Here is a 9,375-nt window from a genome sequence, read left to right as displayed (position 1 = left end):
CTCATATTTAATTTATAAACTGATGATTAATTCAGTGATTAGCTAATTCACTTGCAGTGATTAATTTAATTCATGTCTTCGGGCTAATGTTTAAGAAAGGAAAAAAGCCCAGCTCGAATAGATGCACATCAATGTCCTTGTGATTAAAAAATGATAATATAATGCCCTAAAGAAAAAAGAAGAAAAGAAAGATCAAGAGAATTGGTGACATGATGAGTTGTAAGTTCTTGCCTAAGCTGTAGCTGTAATTTTTAGCTGTGATGTTTAAATGTGTCAGTAACTCTAATGATCAATGGTTTGAAAGCTGAATCTAAGGGTCCTTCACTGTAGCTTTCCACTGTGTATTTCGAGAATGGCATTGCTTTAGAGCAGTCCTCCAACTCTGCTTTTTTCTCACTTGTTTTGCCAGCTGCCTGCCAGTTCCCCTCCCTTTCAGCCACATCTTTCTCATGCTTCACCAAAGTCTTTGATGAGAGCGCTGTGTATTTCTTAAATCCAGGCTGCTTTTTTCTGTTTCCAACAGGATTTTCCTCATCTTCTGATGCAACATGAAATGATGAGGATGATTTGGGGGACTTCTCTGTATTAGACAAACTGGTCTTTTTTAGGACAGTACTGCTTTTACAATTTATGCCATTGCTTGGCAATGGAGCTTGATAACTCATGAAATCACCTACAGGGCCCACCTCTCCTGAGGCATCATTGCTGTAGTTCTCTGATTGAGCTGAAGAGCCTAGCTGGTATTTCTCTCTTCTCTCAGGTTCACTCTTCTTTTCTGGACTGCCAGTTTTATACAGTGGTTTTTCATCATGTAGTGGTGGCAGTTGCTCTTTTTTGGCTGTGACATTATTTTCTTGAGGCTTCACCAGCAAATTTGAGTATGGGGACTGGCACATCCCAGAACTTGGATCTTTGCTTTTATCTTTTACAGCATTTGCATCAGGCTTTGTAAAACTTTTGGATACAGTGTTTGGGTTTTTTCCTCCTTGAATATTTTTCTCAGATAATTTACTTGAAGGAGGTAACTGACAGTTCCCAGAACACTGGTATTTATCATCCTCTTTTACAGTCTTTTCTTCATGTGACCTGGTGGCCTCTGCTGGTGGCGTCTTTTGCTTCCTCTGTCCTGAAGAGCTTTTTTCTTGAGGCTTCAGCAGTTTGTTTGAAGAAGATGGCTTCTCAGAATTTGGATCTCCTTGTTTTTCTTTCACAGCAGTAGTACCAGGCTTGTTAAAACCTGAAGAAGCTGATGTTTGTTTCTTTTGTTCTGTGGTATTATTTTCTTGAGGCTTAACCAATGTTTCTGATGATATTGATGGATACTTCCTGGAAATTAGAAATTTGTCCTTCTCTTTTGCAGTATTTGTATCAGGTATCGGAAAATCTTCAAATCTCATTTGCTGTTTGTCTCCTCCTGGAATATTTTCCTCATGCATTTCTGATTTTCTTGATGGAGGTAGCTGGTGCTTCCCATAAAGCTGGTGCTTGTTATCCTCTTTTACTACCTTCATTTCAGGTGATCCAGTGTCTTCTGCTGTTGGTGTCTTTTGCTTCCTCTCTCCTGAAGAGCTTCTGTCTTGACAATTTGAAACTTTATATGAAGAAGGTGACTGAAGCTTCTCAGAGGTATGTTTAGTCTCTTTTTTGTCCAATTTAGTTTCAAGCTTTACAAAGTCACCTGGTGGCATCTGTTTATTTGTTTCTAGGGAGGTATTGTCCTCATCAGTGGTCTTGTTGTCGTTTCTTGATGTATTTCTTGGTGGCATTGAGTAATTGTTGAAGTTTGACTTGATGTTTTTTAGCCCTGCACTGTCATTCGCAAGTTTCGTTGGTTCATCTGATGAGGCCAGGTGGCTTTTCCCATTACTGCAACAGATGTTTTCATCTCCTGTCGTATCATATTCGTGTTTTACAAAATCTCTTGAAGGTGTTAGATGCTCCAAACTCTGTCCAGTATTTTTCGCTCCTTGAATGTTGGTATCATGTTCTGATGAAGGTAACTGGGATGTTTGAGGTCTGTGAGCATTATTCTCCTTTGGACAATCATTATGATCTACAGTATCATTTGGTGTGAATACTTGTTCCTGCTCAAATTTATGCAAGATATGTCTGTCGTCTTTCTCCTCTATCTCCATCCTATCACTGTCATACTTCATGTCATCATCTGATGAGAAGAGCTTATCCCTTGTACGTTCAGATATCTTATTTCTACTTTTTGCATGCTTCTTTTGGTCTGAGACCAATTCAATCGATGAAGAAATTGGGCTCTCTTCCAGCATATCACATTCTTGCTTTTGGGTATCATCTGAAGTTGGTGTTTGGTTCATCTCCAAGGGTAATAGGGGCTTTCTTGCTAGCGTTGTTTTATTTTCATGTTTTCCTGGCTTCTTGGTTGAAAGTGAAAGACAGTTCTCAAAGCTTTGACAGGTATTTGTCTCTTTTTCTGTAGAGTTTTCGTTTTCTGTTGCATGATTTGGGGACAGTGCTTGGTTCTTAAAATCACATGTAGTTTTCTTCACCATTGTGTCATTCCCATTGTTTGTCACCTCGTCTGAAGGGTGTGGTGAATGCTTCTCACAGCCATGGCTGGCATGCTCATGTCCCATACCACCAGCTCCCTGTCTTACCAGATTAATAGGTGGAAGTGCTGGAGGATTTCGAAGAGTGTGATGGATACTTTGTCCTGCAATTCCACTCATTGATATTGATAAAGGGGCTGACAAGGGTGACTGCCATGCCTCAGAGTCAGGCCAGGGCATCTCATCTGCAGTGGCCTCTTCATGTTCAATGAAAGATTCAGATGGCTTGTGACAGGTCTCCAGGTCAGTCAAGGTACTCCTGTGCAGGGCTTGATTGTTTGCATGATTCAACATTTCATTTGTTGAAGATAATTTGTCCTTCCCAAAATCTTCTTCCGTGATATAGAAACTGTGCTTCACAAGGTCACCTGGCAAAGGACTTTGTGTCTTTTCCAAAGGAGGAGAGATGTACTCTTCTTCTGCAGCACCAGGCTTCAGAACCTGATTCTCATTTGAGGAGAGTGTGGATGTGTTCTGATTTGCATCTGGATTTGATATGTCCACATTGGAACTATCGAAGTTATTTTGTGGGCTAAAAGTTATTTGAGGAGGCTGTGTCTGCGTGGCTTTGGATTCATTTTGCATTTGGCTGTTGGGTGTTTTATTCTCCTCCTCCTCCTCTATATTTGGGACATTGCTATAATTTCTGCTAGAAGTAGAGGACATTTTGTCTTCACTGTGAAATTTTGCTCCTTCTTTGGCTTCCTCAGAACATTTACCTGTTAAATCCAGTGCCTCTTTTTGGACTATTGGTGGCTTTTTGCCAGAAGCTGGTATAAGGACAGTTAGATGTCCATTGTCCATTGGAGGCTCAACTTCACAAGATGCTTGAACTCCTGGAGAGTGAAATGGCGGGATGTTTTCCAGTGCTTTCTGCTCTGGAAAATATTTTAGGCCTGTAAAGAAAGGATCCTTTTCTGGCTCCTTTTCTGGCTCTTTGAGCTCTGTGTCATCTTCCTCTGAACTGTAGACATACATAGTTATTTCAGGAATCTCTCCTGGTTTAGTATCCTGAGGACTTTGTTCATGGGATCTCTCAGCTGTGCTAGAGTAAGGCAAGTCAGGAGGTGGGCTGTTTTCCTTAACATATTGCAGTGCATTGGTAATCCCTGACAGTGAAGATGTGTCAGGAGCAGCTAGGGTGTTATTCCTGTCAAAGTCTAGGCTACATTCAGATAAGGGAGAAATGCAGTCTGCAAGAGCTTTGTTTTTATGAGTAGTAGAAGAGTTATCTAGAACAGGATGAAAGTTGGGTCCTTGTTTTGCAGAATCTATTTTTGTCTCAGCACAGTCCTTTGCATCTGACACGGCCTCCAGTGCCACTGGTAACTCTTCTTTGTCCTCCCTGTCCTGTGCTGCATTTGCCAGTGTTTTGTTCTCGCCATGGTCTCTGCTGGACTCCTCCTTTTCCTTCAGCAGTGTGTCGTGACCAAAAGGCTGCTTTGTGGCATTATTTTTTGACCAGCTCCAAGGATGGTTAATTTTGGTAGCCATGCTGAATCTGGGCACTGGGACCGTGGAGCACACTAAATTTTGGGACTCTGGACTCTTTATACCTGTGGCTGTCATTGCTGCCATGCGCAGCACTCTGACCTCAGGCTTATGAATAGCTTTTCTGCTTGGGAAATTTTTTGTCTTTTTCTCGCCTTTGCACAAGAGTGATGCTTTCACCTCTGCAGCTGAGCAGAGAGCGCTTTGTTCAAATTGCTCCTTCAGTTTGGACAGGACTGAACTCCTGTTGACTATTTTTGGCAAACCGCTGTTTGTCCCCTTCTTTTTCCAGCTGGGAGACTTCTCCTTGTCTTCTTTTTCTTCAGCAGCTAAAAATTTCTTCAGAATGTTCTTCACTGTGTTTTTTCCAGTCGTGCTGCTCCACCTGGCCCTCTCGCTGGGTGCTGTGTCTGCATCCTCCCCCACTGCTTTTCCATCTCCCTTCCTGTCTCTGTTTCTGTCCAGCTTGTTACCAGCCCTGCTCACCCACAGCTTTTCTTTAATGACCAGTTTGCCAACTTCTCTTCTCTTCTTGGTGTACGGCTCGCGATTGCTGTTCAGAAACCTGGACCGCAACAGCTGAAATCTGGTTGGATGCTGAGCCCTGATTGGACCTGGACATGGCTGGTTATAACTAATCTTGTTTTCTTTACCTTCTGCCCATTTTGTCCTCTTGTTGCTGATTTGCAGATCGCCGGCTGCGAGCTCGGTGACATACAGCAGCAGGCTGCTGAGAACAGCAAAGGCCCCTTGCTCTGTTGCCATCCTATTGAGCTTCTTCTTCAGCACCAAAGGGTCTATGAGCATCTTGTCATCTCTGCAGAAGGGTGTGCTGTTGATGCTGTGCAAAAGAAAATATGAATGTCTTTTCAAGTCATCAACATTGTCATTACCTTCTTATTTTGCTTTAATGGCATGCTGCCACGCATGAAATGGAAAAGAAAATGCTTTAATTTAGGACTTCTCAAGAGAATTGATGTTAGTGGTCTGTTAAAAAGCATGCAAAGTGCTCAACAAGCTTCATGAGGCGTGGTGTAGCAGGAGTGTCAGGGCTTCACACCATCCCACACGGCACTGTCAGCTCTTTCTTCTGTGTTTTGTGGGTAGCAGAAACACTTAGGGGAGCAAGCAATGCTAATCAGTGCATCTCTTCTGTGCCACTCCTCACTCATTTAGTATTACCATGTCCTAAAATGAGGGCAACATTGAAGGTGTTTTCCTATCCTGCTAGGTAAAATGTAGGCAAAGATAAACACAATGAGAATGCAGCTAGCAGGAAACCACGGTTCTGTCTCTGGTTTAGAAAAATGGACTCCAACCATTAAAACAAAATATCAAGGCAGAGAGGCACAAATGTGCCACTGATGGTTTTTTGCTACTGGTACAGGTTAGAAGTCAGTAGGTACCTCTCCTAAATTAAAAAAACTGCCACAGGGTTTGTGTAATTTGATTTTTGGTAGCATTCAAATCCCACATCAGGAATATGCTCTTGTATCTGGTTTGTGAAGGGTATCACCACAACAACCACCCTGGCAAGGTCCCTTAACTACAACTCCCTTTAATCTGGTGGAAGGACGGTATGTTGGACCTTTGCTTGAGTTTGAAGAATCAGGCCCTTGGACAGCTGGGGATTTAGGCAATGCTTTAATTGGTGTGGATCAGTTACTAAATAAAATACTGAACTCAGCACAAAAGCAGGAGCTTGAAGTCAATAACAATAGATGGGTCTAGGAGGGAAAAATCAAGAGGTGTCAGCTTTCTGACACCATGAAAAGCTGGAAGGTTACTTCACCATGCAGTGAAATAGCTTCATGCACAGAATGTAGCCTGCATACCAGGAGGGGATTAATTTTTATGAGCAGAAGTGGAATAAAAATTGTTTAAATTAAGCCCACATGTAAAAAATGAAGAAAGGCTGCAAAGAGGCTCATGCTTTAGGGAGTGTCAGCCTCAGAAGGCTGGGGAAGACCCAGCTGTGCCCCAGCAGCTGGTACCTCATGGGCTGTGAAAGAAATAGGACCCGGCCCCCCACTGCAATATTATGGAGACTTTGCAAAGTGTAGGGCTGGTTCTTGTCCAGTTGGGTTGTGACATTTGGATTCCACTTGGCTGCATTTCAAGTGCACATATTGAAAATTACATCCCTCAGCAGAGGGATGAAGTTGCCATCTTGAATGGAAGAAGGTCTATTTATAATGACTTTGTAGGTATTTTTAAAGGCCAATAAAAGAAAAAAGTGTGACAACTGGTCCATGTCTAATATGACAGACAATACCTTGTAGGTTTTGATTGAGAATAACCACATTTCAGCATAGCACTGGTGGTATCATCCACCCTTTCCCTTATCGAATTTACCTCAGTCAAGGAGGCAAGGCTTCTGCCATTTGTAACAGCCATGGAAATTTTCAGAATAAACAAAGAACCAGAATTCAGAGCATAATTGGCTAAAAATATACTGGTTCATTCTCCTTCATATAGCCAGTCTGCTGATATTTTAACTGAAAACTTGCCATGGCAGAAAACCACTCCTCTCCTCCCTAACTAGTGTCTGATGTATTCAGAAAAACATGTGGGGCCATCAACCAATGTGCCTTAGGGTCATCTCTGATCTCTCAGAACAGCAATGGAATCAGATGCCCTGCTTACCCCTCCCTTCTGGACTGCTTTGGATACTATAAATGGCCACGGTAAAATACAGACTGGTCCTGCTTTCAGTGAGGTCAGCATAGAAAAACTACTATTGATTGTGAAGGGAAGAAGATCCCTCTCTGCTAGGAATATTCACAGTAATTAATCACGTATGAGCTATAAAATTCAAACAACTTCATTAAAAAATACTACTAAGTGAGCTCTGTTCAGGTTCCTTTTCCATGTTAGAGTGTTATTATAGGATGCCATCTGAAATGTAGCATTTGTGGGAATACTGCATTGCCTTAAGTACCAACACATGTTGCATGGGTTGAGTGTTTGATCCATATTCACCAGCCAGCAGTAGAAAATGAACAAACAGCTATGACACCTATTTAGGGCATCTGCAGTTCTTCCAGGATGACGTCACCTGCAAATGAGCATCGTGACTATGTAAATCTAAAAATCATTCTGTGCAAGGGCAGTCCTACAATGATACTAAATTCTGAGACCACCACAGAAAATGGAGGTAGTGATGAGTCTGCTTTGACCCAGACTCCCTCAGGGAAGAAGGGCCAAGTCAGAGTTTTCTCATGTTTGTGAGCATCACCACCATTCTCACAGGCCCAGATATTGTCTCTAATTTTTCTTCACCACCTTTTCCCAAGTTGCATCCTACTGTTCTTAAACTATGTGACTTATTAATGAAATATAATCACCCCTATATCAGCTACAGATAGCCAGTTCTAGTCCCAGCTGGGAGGACCTGTACAGGTAGCCCCTATGCACAGGGGGAACCACACACCAGCAGAAGTCACTTCCCAGTGATGTGAGCTATGCCAGATGACAAGGCAGATACTTGGGCTCCTTCTGGATGCTGCAAAATGGTCTAAAATGGGCTTAGCTTCCTTGCTCCTCTTCCACCCTAGAGATATTGGTTTTCACTGTTTTTAATGTGCGTAATGTGCCTCAACGTGCTGCTGTTTTATGGAAGTGCCACTGCATGGTTTTCAGTGTCTGGAGGACAGACTGCTTGGACCTCCAGAGGAGACAAGGCCACCTCAAAAATTTTCCTGTCTTCTTGGCCCACAAATAATTAAGATGTATGAACAGGCTGTTTAGTTATTTATTTATAGGTTCTTTGGGGACACTTATCATGGGCAGCAGAGTGGCAACAGCCTGATATGCTAATGGGCAGCAGTGCAACCCTATCCTGCTGGCTGGCCTGTCCCAGAGAAATGTCTGCAGTGGATACCCCTGCGTCCTGGAGCAGAGGAGAGCTGACGTGCCATGGTGAAGGGAGAGGAGCTGGCACTCTCCTCCAGCCCACTCTGCACCTTCCTCCACCAGCATACTCCTGCCTTTCCACTCTCTTGGGGTCCAGAGGCTACTGAGTAGTGGTAGATGGTGGCATTTGCTAAAAGGATATGGCTGCAGGAATCTCTGGTTTACTGTCTCTGGCGTGGAGAGAAGGCCCTGTCTCTTGACCCTGAATTACCTGTTAAACACCTGATCATCTTTTTACACACTCTGGCACCCTGAAGGACTAGATGTTGCAGGGACAGTGGCATGGGTAGGAGGAGACAGCACTGTGGAGACTTTGTCAAAAGACAGGAAAAAGATTGGAAAACACTGTCCAACTTGCAGAAGTGGTCAGAGATTGATGGATTGCTCTGCCTCACTCTGGGTAGACTCTGGGGAAATGGCCATGAGCTGGAGTGTGCAAGGTGCTGCATCCTGTAGGCCCCCTCATCCCTGGGCGTCCCATCACTACCTGTTTCTGTGTGGTGTTTGGTCCAACAACTTGCCCCTAGATAAGGAAGGCAACTGGAAGCAGATCTGCCTCCTCAAACCAACACACAGGCCTTTAGAGTGTTTTCAGTGGAATGATGGCCAACACGCTGCTCACCTCAACAGCCGCAGAAATGGTGCTTTATAGGTTCAGCCTTTGGGAACCACCTTTTAAAAGAAATTCTCTTATTGATCTCTGAAACTCAACTTGGTCCTGCCTAGGTTGGATACAAGGTAAAGTGGGAACAGTTATGAATGCTCTTAAGTTTTTTTGGTGATTATTTTTTTTCTAAAGGAAGAAAAGCTGAAGTACTAGAGAAAATCCTACCTTATGAAAAATATGTTCTTCTCTCTTCTCTATTGCTGAATTTATATCAGGTATGCTAGAGGCATCATAAACTAGAAGGAATGTTGTCAGAAAGTCTTGGTATTCTCTTAAAACAAAGCTACTGACACAATTGCTCCTTTTGGTTTAGCATATCTCCAAAGCAAACAAGAAAGCATTTTGCGAAGCTGCCAAGAGAAAACATGCTAAAACAACAGTGTGAGAAGTAGCTCATAGTACGGAAAACCTTTTCATATGGATATTGTCATGCACAGGGATCACCTGCTCCTGTTTCTGCCACATCCCAGTGATGATTCCGCAATGGCTTACATGGAAAAAGGCGTAGGAAAGTGCTTGTGTATTTTTAGCTATCTTTTTAAAACGCAGTTCAGCAGCTGGAGAAAGGTAGGAGAAACCAACACCACGTAGGCAATCACACATGGTGGACATCAGAAAGTGCCACGCAGACCTCAGTTTCTGAACTTCTGAGGTAAAACATGAGGTTAAACACCAGGAACAAATTCTGAGCTCACTTCTTCTGTGTCATTTCACTGAGGATTC

The sequence above is a fragment of the Lepidothrix coronata genome, unplaced genomic scaffold, assembly GCF_001604755.1.
Source record: "Lepidothrix coronata isolate B3197 unplaced genomic scaffold, Lepidothrix_coronata-1.0 Scaffold60, whole genome shotgun sequence".
NCBI classification, from domain to species: domain Eukaryota; kingdom Metazoa; phylum Chordata; class Aves; order Passeriformes; family Pipridae; genus Lepidothrix; species Lepidothrix coronata.
The sequence above is the reverse complement of the archived record's forward strand: the minus strand, read 5'-3'. Positions refer to the sequence as shown.